General features: G+C 45.3%; 1 protein-coding gene and 1 pseudogene across 1 annotated transcript in view; both read right to left on the bottom strand.

Moving 5' to 3' along the window:
• nmnat2 (nicotinamide nucleotide adenylyltransferase 2) overlaps nt 1-18,128 on the bottom strand; it is a 218,971-nt gene that overhangs the window by 182,201 nt on the left and 18,642 nt on the right. The window lies entirely within an intron of this gene.
• Nucleotides 8,778-16,618, bottom strand: LOC144598177 (RNA-binding protein 8A pseudogene; annotated as a pseudogene).

The following is an 18,128-nucleotide window of genomic DNA, read 5'->3' as shown; positions in this document are numbered from 1 at the left end:
GATTTAGCCTTAACTTCATTTTCCCGCCTATTCATTGAGGCCCTCAATTCCCTCTCCACCCCACCAAAAAATGTACTCTTCAACAAGCATCCCCTTCATCTGCAACATTGCCCCCTTGTTCTTGATTCTCACATAAGGAATGCATCCTCCCAGCATTAATCCTGCCAAGCTTCCTGGTTCACTGGTCACCTCCCATTCTTTTTAATTCCAGTCAGTATATGCCCAACCAGCTCAACATCCTCGAATGTCAACCCTTTCATGTCGGCAATCAACCAGCTCTGGCTTCTGTGAACTGCATCCAATGAAAGTAAATAAGGAAACCAGAGGGTGGTGGTAGAGGGTTGTGTTTTAGACTGGAGACTTGTAACAAGTGATGTGCCACAGGACTCATTGCTAGGTATACTGTTGTTCATTATTTATGTCAAAAATGTTGACGTGAATGTAGATGGCATGGTTATTTAGTCTGCGGATGACACTAACATTGTGGCGTGCTGGACTGTGATGAAGACTAGTTCATGGGATCTTGGTGAACAGGGCAAATGGGCCAAAGAATGGCAGACGAATAAATGCAATATGTTTCATTTTGATAAGACAAACCAGCACAGAATGTAAATGGTGGCACACTGAGTAGTGTTGTCAAACAGGGCCACCAAGGGATGCAGCCAACACAGGATGAAACAGGGGGTGGAAAAGTCATTTGGCAGAGTATTGAGTAGAAGAGCTGAGATGTCATGTCACAGTTGTACACGACATTGGGAAGGCCACATTTGAAATACTGTGTACAGTATTGTTTGCCCTACTATAGAAAGGATGTTATTAAACTGGACAATATTTGAATCATAATGAGAGGCTGGACAGGCTGGGTATTTTGTTCCCTGTTCTAGAGGTTTACAAAACCATGAGGGATATATGTATAAGATGAACAGCCTAATGTTTAATGCAGAATAGGCGAGTTTAAAGCTGGAGGGCATAGGTTTAAGGTGGGGGGGGAAGATTTAAAAGGGACAACTTATTTCACACTGAGGATGGTGCATACAAGGAATGAGTGGGGGTTGTGTTTTAAATTACAACATTTAAATAGGTACATGGATAGGAATAGTTTGGAGTGATATGGGCCAGGCAAAGGCAAGTGGACTTAGCTCGTGTTAGGCAACTTGGATGAGTTGTACCAAGGGGCCTGTTTCCATGTTATACAGCCCTCTGATTCGCTGACTTTTTTACAACGGTTACTGTGGCAAACGTACGATTGGTTTTCCTGAGAATGTGTCTGCGGATAGCAACTGGTCTGGATGGAGTCTCTGTCTACATCATCAGGACCTTTGCAGATCAGCTGGTAGAGGTGTTCACAGACATTTTTAACCTCTCACTACTCAATTCTGATGTCCCCACCAACTTGAAGAAGACCACTATTATCCCAGTGCCAAAAAAATGTAAGGTAGCATGCCTAAATGACTATCGTTCAGTGAATCTGATATCCACCATCATGTTGTGCTTGGAAAGACTAGTCATGGTGCATTCTAACTCCAGCTTCCCAGCCAGCCTTGATCCACTGCAGTCTGATTGTCACAACAGGTCCACAGCAGATGCCATCTCCCTGGCCCTATACTCATCTCTGGAACACCTAGACAACAAGGACTCCTTTGTTTGACTCCTATTGATCAACTTTAACACCAACACTATAATCCCATCCAAACTCATCTCCAAACTGCTGGACCTAGGAATCTGCCACTGGATCCTTGATTTTCTGACCTGTAGACCACAATAAAATAATCCTCAGTGAGAATAGGTGACAACACCTCCTCCACAATCATTCTCAACTCGTTCTATACTGTATGGAGTGTAGTCTCAGTTCCAGACTGTACTCCATATACACTCACAGCTCCAGCTACAAGTTTGCAGCTGTCACTGTGGTGGCCAGATCAAGAACAATGATGAGCTGGAGGGCAGGAAGGAACTTAATAACATGGTGTTAGACATGAACTCTCCCTTAATCTCAGCACAGGAGCTAATTATCAAAGTGAGGAAGCGTGGTGGAGCATATGCCCCAATCAGCATCACTGGTGCCGGTGGAAATGGTTGAGAGCTTCATGTTCCTCTGCATTAATATTACCAATGATCTGCCATGGACCAAGCACATTGATGCAACAGCCAAGAAGGCACACCAATGGCTCTATTTATTGAGGAGACTGAGGAAATTTGGCATGTCTCCAATTACTCTTACAAACTTCTTCAGGTGCCATAGAAAGCATATTGTCAGGTTGCATTATCACAACTTGTTTTGGGAACAGTTCCGTCTAAGACCACAAGCAATTGTAGAGATTTGTAGATGTGGTCCAGTCCATCACACCGACCAGACTCCCCACACTGACTCCATCTACACTTCACCCTGTCTCGGAAAAGCAACCCACATAATCAAAGACTTGTCCTACCCCGGTCATTCCTTCTTCTCACTTTTGCCATGAGGCTGAAGATACAGAAGCTTGAAAGCACGCACCATCAACCTCGGGAACAGCTTCTTCTGGAACAGGTCTATGGAACTAATGCGCTCCAATGTTGAGGACTATATTTTGCACTCTGCATCTTCCTCTTTGCTCTCCCTATTGTACTTTTGTTTGACTTGATTGTACAGTACTTATTTATGGTATATCTGATCTGTTTGGATAGCATGCAAAACAAAGCACTTCATTGTACTTCGGTACACTAATAATTAAGACAATAAGCCTAAATCTAAAACGATTTTTCCTCCCAAGCATCTTTATATTCAACATGGTAAAACGGTGCCCACCTGTCTAATGCATCTATTGTCCATTCACAGACTCCGCACAATTTGCTTTCTCACTTAATTCTGTATCATTAGCAAATCTGGCAAAATACACAGACAATACACAAAGTGCTGCAGAGACTCAATGGGTCAGGCAGCCTCTGTGGAGGGAATGAACCGATGACGCTTCAGGTCAGGATTCTTCTTCAGACTGGAGATGGGTCCTGATCTGAAGCAATGTCTTTCCATTCCCTCCACAGATGCTGCCTGACCTGCTGAGTTCCTCCAGCACTTTGTGTTTTGCTTGATTCCAGCGTCTGCAGTCTCTTGTGTATCCACCATCTTCATTTAAGTCATTAATGCAGGTTGAAAATAGTCAAGGCCACAATAATATCTGTGCAATCCCATTTAGCTTGCCAACTATAAATGAGCTATGTGTCCCAACTCTCTTACCCAAACTTTTGTCCATGTTAATATATTATCTCCAAGCCATAAGCTCATAGTTTTGGAAGCAAACTTTCACATGGCTTCTGGCAATGCAAGCACACATTTACAGCTTTCCCCTTGTCCATATTGCTTTTTCTCAAAGAACATTAATAAATCTGTCCAACATGATTTCCCTCTCACCAAACCATATTAACTGCTTGATTACATTGTCATTTTGTAAATGTCTGCCTCTGTGGCCTTAATATTGGATTCAGGCATTTTCCCGGTGTTAGAATTCAGCCGGTTGGACTGTGAGTTTCCTGCTCATTGTCCTACTCCTTTCTTGAGTAGGATGTTATATTTATGGTGTTCTGATCCACTGGCACCTTTCCAGTACTTGGGATGTTCTGTAAGATCACTGCAAATTTGCCGTCAATTCTCTTGACATCATAGATTGCAGGCCATCATGTTCCGGTAGTTTGTTAGCCTTCATTTTGTTAGTTTATCCAGTATCTAGTGTTTATGTTGATGTGGTCTCTGACTTTTCCTAATTTCCCATTATTAATTTCATCGTCTCATTCCTCCATAGCTCAAGTCATTGAGTCATACATAATGGAAACAGGCCCTTTGGCCCAATTTTACTATCCATATAACTGTCCAAATGACTTTTAAATGTTCTTACAATACCTGCCTCAACTACTTCCTCTGGCAGCTCGTTCCATATACCCACCACCATCTGTGTAAAAATGGTTGCCCCTTAGGTTTCTATTAAATCTTTCTCCTCTCCCTTAAAGCTCTGGTTCTTGATTATATAATCGTAGACGCTCTTACTATCTGTTTTTATGTTTCTTGCTGACTTATTCTCTTAAACTATCTTCTCTATATTCTTTTATCATCTTTTCCCAGCTTCTAAATTTTACCCTATCTTCGGCCCTACCATTAATTACATTCATTCACTGTTCTCAAAGTAAAAACTTTTTTCTAAACTTACAGCCATGACACAAGTATTTGCTGCTGGTCGCACCTTCCCCATTTTCACTAACTCATTTGCTTCACATGAAATTCTTGGAAAACATTGTAATATTTAAATTGGAATCAATGTCATGTTTCGCGAAATCAACTATCTGAGAAAAAATGCTAACAATAATTGACTTCAATTGTTTGTGATAATTATAATAATAATAATAATACATTTATTTTATAAAGCGCTTTTCAAGATACTCAAAGACGCTTTACAAAGCGAACAAGACATAAAAACAAACAAACAAAAGATTTGTCCTGATGGAGAAGCGGTGAACAAACAGCGCCACTCTGAATCAGTGTGAAGAAGTGTTATATTAAATTTCCAGTATATCCTTCTCAGTACACATCTTAAGGATGTGCAGCAATTGGAAAAAATGAATGGAGAAAAGAGTAATGAAATAACCGGCCACTCATAGGTAATGAGGGGGTTTCTTTTCAATGTGTCTCTTCCTTTTCCAAGGTCTTTAAGGGATAGAATTTTATTTTAAAAGATTATTGCTCGGTGGTGCAGTGGTAGACTTGCTGCCTTACAGCGCCGGTAACCCGGGTTCGATCTTGACTACGGACGCAGTCTGTACGGAGTTTGTACGTGCTCCCCGTGACCACGTGCGCTTTTTCCAGGTGCTGCGGTTTCCTCCCACACTCCAGACATACTAGTTTGTAGGTTAATTGGCTTTGTTAATTGTAAATTTTCTTGGTGTGTTGGATAGTGCAAGTGTACAGGGATCGCTGGTCGGCGCGGACTACTGTTGGGGGAGTCCAGAACAAGGGGCCACAGTTTAAGAATAAGGGGTAGGCCATTTAGAACGGAGATGAGGAAGAACTTTTTCAGTCAGAGAGTGGTGAAGGTGTGGAATTCTCTGCTTCAGAAGGCAGTGGAGGCCAGTTCGTTGGATGCTTTCAAGAGAGAGCTGGATAGAGCTCTTAAGGATAGCGGAGTGAGGGGGTATGGGGAGAAGGCAGGAACGGGGTACTGATTGAGAGTGATCAGCCATGATCGCATTGAATGGCGGTGCTGGCTCGAAGGGCTGAATGGCCTACTCCTGCACCTATTGTCTATTGTCTATTGTCTATTGACTCGGTGGGCCGAAGGGCCTGCTTCTGCACTGTATGTCCAAACTAAACTAAACTACTGGGATAAGAGCATATGAATTTTATATGTCTGTAAAATATTGTCCAGTTAATGATCTGATCCAGTGGTGCGATGAGGGAAGCATGCCTAACACTTTTACTTAGAAGAGTAGAAACAGAGAACTGGAGAAACAAACCTTTTTACTTCTGTGGCCTTTCTGGATGCACAGTTTTGAGTTGGAATTAAACTGGATGCTGAAGATCTGACGGCATCATTAAATATGCACAGATCCTAATCAGTGCTCTTTCCTCCACCAATGGAATCAAGATCCTTAAATTATTTACTGATCCTTCAGCTCACTAGCAATTGTAGTGTCTTACTCTTTGCCGATGCATTTGCCACTTTAACAGTCACTGATAGTTAAAATCATTAACTAGGGATAAAGTGTTTTAAATAATTGTGGGGAAAACAGCAAAGGTGTGATTTAAATAGCAACCTTTCCTTTGTTTAGACTCTTTTCACAACCTACTTATGTTCCTGTGTGACATACAAGCCTGGCATGTTGCTGTTTAATTATTTTTTTTCACTCTGCCCCTATATTAAATGCAAAGTTGTTCCTCTAATTGTAAGCTGAAAAGATCACGCATAGTGAATTGCCTTCATCAGAAGGAAAACTACAGCGATTTTGGTTATTGAATAGAAATTAAGAACCTCAACCCATTTTGTATCAACACGAAATGGGTTCATATACATCGACAGAATAATGGCCACTTCTAGCCAGCTGCTCCCTTCCTCCATTAAGAGGAGCATGTGCAAGCAAGAGTAAGGAATAAACTCAAAACATTGGAGGAGATGCAGACAGTGTGAAAGGCTGTCAAAAGATACAGCGGCAAAATGTGTAGGAAAGAAACTGCAGATGCTGGTTAAAATCGAAGGTAGACACAAAAGATTCTGGCATCCGTCCATCTGCGAGAGATGATGGTGCGACTTGGCATTGTCCTGCTTGGAGAGGGGGATTTTTCATCTGTGGTTACATCTCACTGTGCCCAGCAAGGATAAAGTGTCCTCTCCATTTGATTTGGCCGCTGAGCCTGGGCAGGTAAATGGGAATACAAACTTGCCCAGCATCTACATTCCCCTCTCGACCTGGTAGGCTGATTCCAGAGGAACGGCGTGGCTGCTACGCCTGGGGCCTACTCGGTTACAGGAGTTGCCGGACGGCGGACGCACGAGGGATCAGGACTCCAGCTCCAGTGCCATTGGCTCTCCTGGGCCTTACCCACAAGGCAGCGGGGTGCTATTTAACCCTGGTTGATGGACGTCAGGCCTGCACGTCGCATCTCTGGGGGCCAGAGTTCCTCCAAGACCACCACGCAGTTTAGCCTGGGACTGAAGGTGGCCCCAGTTACCATGTGTTGCCACGAGGAGGTACTGCGAGAGTCTTGATGATGCAGAGGTTATGTACTGGCAGGGGGAGGCTCATGCACTCGGCTCCCTTTTTCGCAAAATTTGCTAGCCAGCGGCATCTGGATTTATAGCTGGACAGATCAGCGATAATCTATCGCTGTGTGCATGCTGACCAGCCATAACCCCAGCCATAACCAGCACTATCCTCCACACTAGGGACAATTTACAATTAACCCACAAACCTGCAGCCATAGAAGACCTATGCACTCAGAGGGAGAACTCTGCACAGACAGCACCTATAGTCAGGATTGAATCTGGGTCTCTGACGCTGTAAGGCAGCAACTCTATCACTGCGCCACTGTGCTGCTGACGTTTCACTGGAATGTCAGAAGTTGAGGGGAGACTTGATAGAAATATATAAAATTTTGAGAGGCATTTTAGACAGGGGAGATAGTCAGAACATTTGTCCCAGGTGGAAATGTCCAACACTAGAGGGCGTAGCTATAAGGTTAGAGGGAGAATGTTTAATGGAGATGTGCGAGCCATTTGTTTTACATGACAAGTGATGGGGGCCTTGAACCCATTGGTGGTGGAGGCAGATATGATAGTGACGTTTAAGAGGCTTTTAGAAATGGAAACGCAATGAATAGAGGGATATGGACCATGTACAGGCAGAGGAGATCAGTTTAACTTGGCATTATGTCTGGCACAAACAGCGTTCCTGTGCTGTACAGTTCTATCTTCTGTGTTCTAAAACTTATCATCAACGTGAAATTATGGATGCACATGCGTGGACTCATTCCGTACATGTCTCCAAAACCCAACAAATATAAAATCTTATGCATATCCCTCACATTTAAGCAGATACAAAAAGCACAAATTGATCATGTGCTGCATAGCTTGCCACAGCAAAACTATTTGTCAAAGGGTGGCAAGTCTAACAGCATGAAGCCCCATGCATTTTCTTGAATTTTCATTTGGATTAAATAAACTACAGTGAAGGAGAGAATCAATGCATTTCAGCGAAAACCCAGGAGTGAACCAAGGTTTGCTCATCAAAACCTGGTGGAGATAATGAAATGTAGAACTATTTATTATGTATGACCACATCTGCTGGAGGAACGTGTTCAGCTCTGAAAATGGGTTGGTGTTTTCAGCATTGTCTACAATTTATCCAGGATTGATGTACACTCATCTTACCCAACTTGTGACTAACACTTTTTTTAAAAAGCTGTGAAGGTCAGAGCATTGTTTAAAATAAAATTCTTACAACATATTTTCCAATGGGTTTAAATTTATGAACATCCATGTCTCAAGTTTCATCTGGAAGATACTCCCTACTCGAGGGACCTCATTTATTTCTCACTGGAATCCTTTCAGTTCACCACTCATAGAGCTGTACAGGCCCTTCAGCCCACCTTGTTCGTGCCAACGAAGTTGCATTTTGGGTGAGTCCCATTAGCCCTGTATTTGGCTCAAAACCCGAGTGCCTCATCAGACTTCATTTCAAAAGGCTCACAATTTGGGACTTTTTCATATTTACAGATTTAACGCAAGACTCTTTTATAAGAACATTGAGGCAAATGAAAGAGCAGTAGCACTGAGCCATTTATTTGTTCATGCCTGCTCCACTATTTAATGAGATCATGGCTGATCCTTTATCCAAGCACCACTTTCCTGTACCAACCTCATATCCCTTGATTCCCTTTATATCCAAAAATCTAACCCGAGGCTGCACGGGAAGAGAATTCCAGAGGTTTACTATCCTCTGCAGTGCCGGATTAACCTAGTTGCAAAGGTAGCATATGCTGTGGGCCCCTCGTTTTCGAGGGCCCCGCACTAAATGTTTCTTCAGACTGAAGATATATTTTTTAACTAAAATACTTTATTTCTGAGTGTTGTTTTGCCCAAGCCAACCTTACCCTTCCCTCCCCACCCTCTCCCCAGCCCCACGACAGTCCCGACTGAGATTAAACGGCCTCTGTAACGTACGGCTCAGTTTGGGGACGGCGATCTGCGGGCGTGTCTCGGTCCCCGGTGCTGTGCGGGCCGCTCCGTCCCACCGGTCGTTCCGCACTCCGACCCGGCTCAGTGACGCTTCCGGTCCCGCCAGCTCCAGCTTCTCCTGCAGCCACTCCATCTCTTGCTCCTAGGGGGCCCCTTGACGAAGCCCCAGTCCACGCTGATGGGCTGCCCGGCCAGCTCCGACCCGTTCAAACCCTCCATGGCCGCCTGCGCCTCCTTGTAGGCCTCGTACTTCACCAGAGCGTAGCCCTTGTTGAAGTGCAGGTTCTTGATCGCACCGTACTCTGCAAACTTGTCGTGGATGTCCTCCTCGGTGGCTTCCTCATGGACCCCGGTCACAAACAGGATCCACCCCTCCACCAAACGTTGAAGGCCTGGCTCGTCGCCGTCTTGCTCCATGGAGTCGTAGTCTTCTCACAGCCTGGATCGAGCGCCTTCCTTGGAGCCAAATCCTCGCCCTTTCCGCTTCTTCGCCTTCTCCTTCAGTTTGTGGACACTTTCGTCGCCCTCGTCATCCATGGCGAAGTCCTCGCCGCCCGCCTCATGGAGTTCAGCAGAAGATGGGTGACGTTTCAGGTCAAGACCCTTCGGTAGCGTCTTGACCCAAAACGTCACCCATTCCTTCTCTCCCGAGATGCTGCCTGAGCCGCTGAGTTACTGAAGCATTTTGTGTCTACCTCCAGTTGGGGGGCCAATGAAAGCACTCCCAAATAGGTGACATCACCACCACCATGGAGGTTGCATAGCAACCTGCCTCCCGACCCGGTTGGAGCGCCATTGGTGGAGTGGGAGCACATGACCGCTGGATGGGTGACATCACCTTGTCCCATATTTGGGAGTGAGGAAGTTGGCACCCCTAGCTACAGGCCTCGCACTAGCTTAATCTGGCCCTGATCCTCTGGTAAATAAATTTGTCCCCATCTTGGTTTGGAATAGCTGACTCCTTATTTTAAGACTGTGACCCGTTTCTAGACACCCCAGCCAGGAGTAAATTTATCTCCACATCTCTGTGAAGCACTGTAAAAAATTATATATTTCAATGAAATCACTTTTCTTTGTGAATTTGAAAGTATGGATCTAGTCTGCTTAATGTCTCCTCATAGAACAAACATCCCAACTCAGAAACATCTGTTGCACTCACTCTTCTGCAAGTTATGTCCTTCTTTAAGTAGAGACCAGACCCGTACACAATATTCAAGGTGTGGTCTCCCTCGCGCTCTATACTGTTTAATTGCAATCCAGTCCCCCCAACATTTGATTTTATAAATTCATAATTTTGATGTCGAAAATTCAGAATTTTACATCAAAATTCATAAGATGGCGCCAAATGCAACGTTTCAGCAAAAAAAAAGTATGCACGCCAAATGCGCATATGCATTGCGCTACATTCATGTGTGAAAAGCGACTATTATTTCCAACAGTCTGTAGTTCCTGGACAACATGTACAATGTCAGTTTATTCACAAAATGCTGGAGTAACTCAGCAGGTCAGGCAGCATCTCGGGAGAGAAGGAATGGGTGACATTTCGGGTCGAGACCCTTCTTCAGACTGATGTCAGGTGGGCGGGACAAAGGAAGGGCCTTCCTTTGTCCCGCCCCCTTCCTTTGTCCCGCCCCTTCCTTTGTCCCCCCCCTTCCTTTGTCCCGCCCCCCTGACATCAGTCTGAAGAAGGGTCTCGACCCGAAACGTCACCCATTCCTTCTCTCCCGAGATGCTGCCTGACCTGCTGAGTTACTCCAGCATTTTGTGAATAAATCGATTTGTACCAGCATCTGCAGTTATTTTCGTATATGTACAATGTCAGGCCTATCATGAGTATATTCTGCTATTTATAGAAAGGTTTTTAAACAGAAATACGTTTTACAACACAAAGGAAAAATTGTTTTGTTTTGTTTTTTCTATTTTGCTTTTTCCTTACACATCCCAATTCTCCTGGTATTGAATAAAAGAACAATGGTCATAAAATGTATGATTAATTTATGAAGAAAGAGTTTCATTTAAAACTGCACATACCTAATTTAATTGAAGACATACTTGCTCCAGTGGTCTTCAACAGCAAATCACAACGGTCCATGTCCCCCCATCCCGCTCCCCCCCACTCCCCTCCCCTCCACTCCACTCCCCCCCACTCCACTCCCCCCCACTCCCACTCCCCCCACTCCCATTCTACCCCCACTCCCACCTACTACTCACCCTCTCGCCCAAAGATACTAGAGGAACAAGATAGACCTCTCGACCCTAAAAACCGTAGTACGTCAAGGCGCCATTTTAGTAGGCAGAAACTTGCAGAAACATTTAAAAAGAAAAATAACAAAAATCTGTGAATTGATAAATGAGATATATTCTGCATTTTTATGGTATAATCACACATACTGTTCCCCCAAACACTGATCACACTGCGAAAGGCATAACGAACGGCGGGTTTTGCCTACTGAAATGGCTCCTTTGCGTACCACACTTCAGTATAGGCGATTTCAATGGAGTGGTCCATCTTGTTCATCTAGTGTGTTTGGTTGCGCCCCACCTCCACTCCCCCCTCACCCCCACTCCCGCCCCACCCCTCCTCCCCACCCCACTCCCCTCCCCACCCCCACTCGGGGCAAGTGGCGAGGCGAGCGGAGGGGCAGGGTGAGAGCGGCGGGGCGGGGCGAGCGATGGGGCGGGGTGAGCGGAGGGGCGGGGCGAGCGGCGGGGCAGGATGAGCGGAGGGGCGGGGCGGGGTGAGCCGGGGCGAGTGGCAGGGTGGAGCCAGGCCAGGCGACAGGTGCGGCATGTGTTTTACGGAAAAATGTGAGGCAAAATCGGAATGGCGGAAATGAAATAAGAAAGCAGGAACTTTCCGCCAAATTCGGAAGGGTTGGGAGGTCTGGAATCTTACATCTTTTTTCACGGTTTGGCCCAGTTGCGATAACTGCACATTAGCTGTTTTGTGAATTGTACACTTGCTGCAAATTAATTTTTCTTTGAGTTAAATACAGCAGAATATCTGCCATTGTATTTTTATTAGAATCAGTTTAACTTATTCCACATGGGAGCATTTTAGCAGCATCAAAAGTACTACTTATTTTAAATGACATCAAGTCATAATCAACATAGTTGCTGTGGATATATTTTTCTTCCTCAAGAAAATTTCTACATTGAAATTGCAAACAGATTTTGCTTACCACGATTCCTTTTCAAGTTTATTATACACTAAACCAAGTGGACCCGTTGGGCCCAAACTCCTGCATTGGCGCAGCACCCTCTCCTCCCCCACTCCTCTCTTCCCCCCTCTCCCCCTCGTTCCCTCCCTCCCTCCCTCCTCGTCCCCCTCTCCCTCTCCCCCTAGGGTTGCCTCTCCTGCATTGGTGCAGCACCCTCTCCTCCCCACTCCCCCCGGCCGCCATTGATGGAGCAGGGGTGAGGGTGTGGGGTCGTCGGACGGGGAGAGTCCTGTCCCGTCCCGGTGCGGGGATGTTCAGTGGTAGACGGTGGCACTCTCCCACTGTTGCTGAGCCTTTGGACTCTGGGCGGAGTGGGGAAGGCGCTGAGCCGGCCGGGGAGAGGAGGGGGCACGGGGGAGTCGAGGGCAGGCCCAGCGCTAGGCCCAGGCCTCGGCCTCCAACTACACCTGGCCTCACTGCCGCTGTTGCTGTTGCCGCCTTTCCCCTTGGCCCACCTCAGGCTCGCGGTTACCCAGTCACGTCCAGGCCGAGGTTCTGGCTGCTTCCCCCGGCACCAGGCCTGACTCTCCCGCCACTACGGAGCCGGAAGCCCCGCCCCCAAGAGACTGGTGGCCGAGCCCTGCTCAACGAGCCCCAACTGCGCAGGTGCGGACGTGTTTGTTCTGCGCACGCGCAGATGCGGCGGCCATCTTACGTAACTACCAGATCAACGGGCCCCAACTGCGTTGTGTGAATAATAAAATGTGAATAACTTTAAAAATATGACTCTGACTTCAATGAAACTTCTTCCATGGGACGAGGGTGAGTAAGGTGGGCCTAAAATTGTCATGCTATCGTGTACCGTTTTAGCTAATGAATGTGTGACGTTTCAGGTCGAGACACTTCTTCAGACTGGGTCTGAAGGGTCTCGACTGGAAATGTTACCCATTCCTTCTCTCCAGAGATGCTGACTGCCCCGTTGAATTACTCCAGCTTTTTGTGTCTTTCTTCGGTTTAAACCAGCATCTGCAGTTCCTTCCTACACATTCAGAAGTAAGGAAACCTGCTTCTCTGGATGACTCTGAGGCCAACCCCAAGCACTATTCCTTCTCTCCGCTGGTAAACTGAAGGCATTCACAACAAGACATTCCGGTGAGATTGACTTTCTGTACTCTGCAGATATTTCTCCCAGGTTGCTGGGGAAATGGCCTTGCTTACACGATGCTCACTTCTGAAATGTTAAGCAGCTTAATGATTTCTTGACTTTTTTATACTTTTAATTTATTTTTAATTTTAAATCATTGAAAACATTAGCGACGCAGTGGTGCTGGTTTCCGACGGGCAAGGTGATGGACACACCATACCTCTCTGTCCTCCATACAGCTGGCAAGCTCCCCCTTTGTCTCTACATATGCGTCTTCCATCAACGTCTTGTTTGGTCATCCCGGGTTCCGTCTTCCATGGGTGGGTTCCCACAGCACAACCTTGTTTGCTGGTATTTCTGGATGGCAGTGGCAATGACCAGCGAGCCTCATCCTTCTCGACCTGATCTTCTCGGTCAGAGGTGGAATCTCCCCATAGAGCTGGGCGTTGGTGGAGTGGTCCCTCCAACTGACATTTTTAACTTTTCTGAGCATTCGGGTGTAGATACCATCGAGAGACTTGGACAGTGCTCGAGTGAGAGTCCATGCCTCACACCCGTACAATAATATTGTCTCTACAGTCGCGTGGAAGAATCTCAGTTTGACACCCTTAGACATCCGAGACGTCCAGATTTTCCCCATGTTATTGAGGGCTTTCCGTGCGAGCGCTTTCCGGACCTTGATGTCATTCTCCGAGCTCTGCATCCTTGCTCCCAGGTACTTGAAGTCCTCCACTTTCTTGAGAGATGCACCGCCACTGGTCTTAAGAGGCTCATGGTCACCACCGTTGAACACCATGTGCTCCGTCTTCTTGGCATTGAGGTGGAGGCCCACTTTCTCGTACTCCGTCTCGACCCTGCAGAGCAGCTTCTGTGCCTCCCTAATTTGGTCTGACAGCAGGACGATGTCATCAGCGTAGTCGTGTCTGACAAGTTGACTGACCCGATTCTTCTCGAACGCCTTGGGGTGATTGTGAAGCCGAGGTCCCCGTGTTCCTTGAGCGTCTGCCTCATTGCATAATCAAAGACAATGACAAAGAGAAAGGGTGCCAGCGTGTCTCACTGTAAGACCCCCACGAGGATTTCGAACACTTTGCCCTCGTCATCCGGGGTGAGAACCTGCTCATCCATAATGAACATTTGCATTTATTCAGTGTCTTACTGAAATGCGTCAAAATGACATTACACAACCAAAGACATTATACCATCAATTAGAGGATTCTGAAGGCCATTAAATTCATCCAACACAATTTACAGTACAATTCATAGGATTAAAGAAACTCAAACGTTTATGGTCTGTGGTAAATCTCTGATGATAAACTGTTAAAGAGATTATTTCCCCGACTTTCCTACCCGATGGAGATTATTGTTGATCTGCTTATACACCCATCAACAAACACAATTCAAGCTCACAGCATTTGAAATTGAGCATTAAAATGTAGCCATGTTACCACAGATGATGCATGTAATTCACATTGCACAGTTCTGGCATGATGACAAAACACTGCTCGTTCCATAACTCTTTATTCATTCACTACTGTGAAAGTAAACAGAAATCTACCAATTTATTTTTAGTGAAATCATTAACCCAGTATAAGGGCAGGTGAAATATCCCAGTATAAACATCGCTTTGGAACGATTTACCCAATCAGCTGGTCTTTGTCCTTTGATTTACCCAATCACTTTGTTCTCTGATTTCAATATTTTTCTTCAAGCATTTGTCTCATTCCCTTTAAAATAATTGTGATAATTCAGTTTCAAAAGCAATGGCCAGTGGATTTGCTTGTCAATCCCTCAGCAGGTCACAATTAAAAATATATTCATTTTAGTGATGTGGTTGTCCCTGCAGTACTTCAGAGGTATCTTGTTTAAAAAATCAATTACCTATTTAAAATAGAGAAAATAAAATCTTTAAATGACCAGGAATTGGGATCTCACTACCATGGACTGATTCCTTATTGTACAGGAGACGAGGACTGAATTAGAATTACGTAAGGGATGTGCTTCACATCTGAGGAACCTGCTAACAATCAACATCCAGAATTGCAAACAAAATTGCCCCAAATGCTGATTGATAATTAGATTGATCCCATTTTCTATAATTTTCACTTTAAATTCTGCAACAGTGCGCATTAATTGTAGCATGTATCTGTTTATCATTAGATAGACTAATTAAGGTTATGGTATTCATTATAAATATTTTCCAGTAACCTAATCTGCTCTACAACTTGTAATGCAATCCCTGGATTCCATGTGATCTAAACTTCCAAAGCAGCCTAAGGTGGGGAATCTTACCAAATGCTTTGCTGAAGTCCATGTAGACAACATAGACAGCCTTGCTCTAGTCAACCTTTTTAGTTGCTTCATCAAAAAACTCAAATTCATAAGACATAATCTCCCATGTACAGAAAATAGTACTTACTATCCCTAATCAGTCCCCATCTATCCAAATGCATATCTATTTTGGCCCTCAGAATCCTATCCTAACCCATTTTATTTTCCTCAAATTCTCATCAATTCACCCCAGGTTCTACTGCTCACCTACAGAGCAGGGCCAATTAATCCACCAACCTGCACAGCTTTGGGATGTGTGAAAGGGTCATTGGGAGAATGTGCAAAAAATACACTGGAGATTAGGATTGAACCTGAGTCATTGGGACGGCACAGTGGTGCAGCAGTAGAGTTGCTGCCTTACAGCACCAGAGACCTGAGTTTGATCCTGACTATGGCTACAGTCGTACGAAGTTTGAACCTTCTCCCTGGAACCTTGTGGGGTTTTTCTGGATGCTCTGGTTTCCTCCCACATTCCAAAGATGTGCAGGTTTGTAGGTTAGTTGGCTTTTATAAATTGTCCCTTGTGTGTGGGACAAAACTAGTGTATAGGTGATTGCTGGTCGACGCAGACTTGGTGGGGCCAAAGGGCCTGTTTCCTCATTGTATCTCTAAACTAAACTGAAACTAAACAGTGAGGATCTGCTAGCCTTCGCGTGGTGTCATCCTCACATGCAACAGTACTACCCCCTTTAGATGTCCATCAGTTACAATCATTTAAAACCTTTACCCTAAAATTTCAGAGACAGCTGCTGGATTGGAATTTGTTTTGCTTTTGAGAACTGAGTAAGCATACAGGAAAAAATAGCCTGCACTCAATTATGTGCAGGGCACTCTTTTTTAAATTCGCTGCACTTCACTGTATCACTGTAAAGACTTTCCTTCTTCCAAAGAGGTGTTGGCATATTCCCTGCAGTTTCTGAAATGCATGACCCACTCATTGAGATCCCTCTTAGAAAGTTCTCAAACTCTTCCTTCCTCATTTGTTCTCTGCCTCGCTGATTCAGGCTGCAGCCTCTCAGCCTTTTCTGTGTTATTCTATTAGCTGGAGACTGTGTGTGGCATTTCCCAGGCCCACCTGACCAGTGATCAGCTCAAGTGGGACCAATGGTACTGGAACATGAAAGCTTCTGGATCTGCCCATCACAACATGACAGTCCTTTCAAAATTACCCTCTCTAATTCCAAACGAGTCATCAGTCCGCTTCCCAGGATCTCCCGTGACCTCTCACTACAGTAGGCAACAGGATGCAGCCAGAAGATGGTGGAAATGTTCCAAATGCTCATCATGTTCCATCACTAGATGATTCACCATACTATCTACAGACACGTTTATAATCATTTCCTCAATCAACAGGGTCGTCTTGCAGATATTATCTTTGTAGTGCTGTCTACTGTTGTGCAAGACCATTGAGCATTCCTATTTGCACCTCTTCATCCACTGCTACCACTGTGTTTACAGTCCTCAGCAGCTCTGTTCCATTGACATGCCTTCCCGCCTCAGCGTTAGTTTGTGGTGCCAATATACTCAGCAATGTTTCATGTCTCTGACCTTTTGCTCTTGACACACATCATCAGCGTCCTCTCTCTCACTCCTTCCCTCCAGAGATGCTGCCTGTACCGCTGAGTTACTCCAGCATTTTGTGTCTACCTTCGATTTAAATCAGCATCTTTCCCACACATCAGGGTCCTCTGCTCTGTGTTCTCCTCTGGGACCTCAGCGATGTTGTTTGCATTAAAACCCAATTCCATACAATCCATATACAAGTCCGAATGGCTTGTCAGACTCATGAGTGCTTGTCAGACTCATTTCAAACTTCCCTCCATATCTCCCACCTCTAATTGCTGCCATCCTCACAGACCTGCTCAAACGCAGACAAACACTTTCGTTCCCCCACAGAATTACTCACACAAGCAAGAATAAGCCAAACACATCTCCAGTGTCGACTCTATCATTCTTTTAACGGTTACTGACGTACAAACATCCAGAGCCAAGAGTAGAGCAAACCGTATTGATAAAAGAAGACCCAAAGTGCTGTTGTAATTCAATGGGTCAGACAGCATCCCTGGAGAACTCGGATGGGTGACGTTTCGGTCGGGACCCTTCTTCAGACACCTTTGAGCAGGAGACTGGCAAGAATCACAGAGGGGGAACAGTGAGAGTGAGTCTCACAGAACTCCCATCAGAGAGAGGAGATCTTCTTCAAAGTAGCCATACCTTAAGGAGATTTCGCAGTGGAGCACTCAAGGCACTGCAGTTGCTGGTTTACAAAAGAAAAACACAAACTGCTGGAATGCCTCAGCGGGTAAGGCAGCATCTGTGGTCTGACCTTTATGTATGGCGACTATGTCAAGTCACATGGCGGTATCTGGTACAATGTATCAAATAGTCAGGACACATGGTACATTCAGTTCTCAAAGGTATAACCACACTTCCAGAAACGGGAGCTCCCAACTTCCGCTTATCCAAGAGAAGGAAACTTCTAGAACGCTGTGGATCTGGCCTCATAACAGCATCTACCATCCTCAGCTGATGTCAATGCCAGTTCCATCCCTGTCTCTTGTGTGTGCGCTCCTGTTGCAACAGTGCTCTGTGCCTGGCCAGAAGGTTGTAATGATTTTTGTTTCCATGGCTTTGTTTCTGAGATCAGCATGGTGAACTGATGAAACTGGGGCATTCCACGTTTGCCTTGGACGTTCAAAGGGTGTCTGTTTTAACCAGGGTGGGGAGAAGTGGATTCACCCAGGGTTGTTTTTGGAGGAACCGAAATAGAGAACAGAAGACACGGAGACTCTGACA

Source organism: Rhinoraja longicauda, chromosome 11 (genome assembly GCF_053455715.1).
Source record: "Rhinoraja longicauda isolate Sanriku21f chromosome 11, sRhiLon1.1, whole genome shotgun sequence".
NCBI lineage: Eukaryota > Metazoa > Chordata > Chondrichthyes > Rajiformes > Arhynchobatidae > Rhinoraja > Rhinoraja longicauda.
This window is presented reverse-complemented; position numbering and strand designations above follow the sequence as displayed.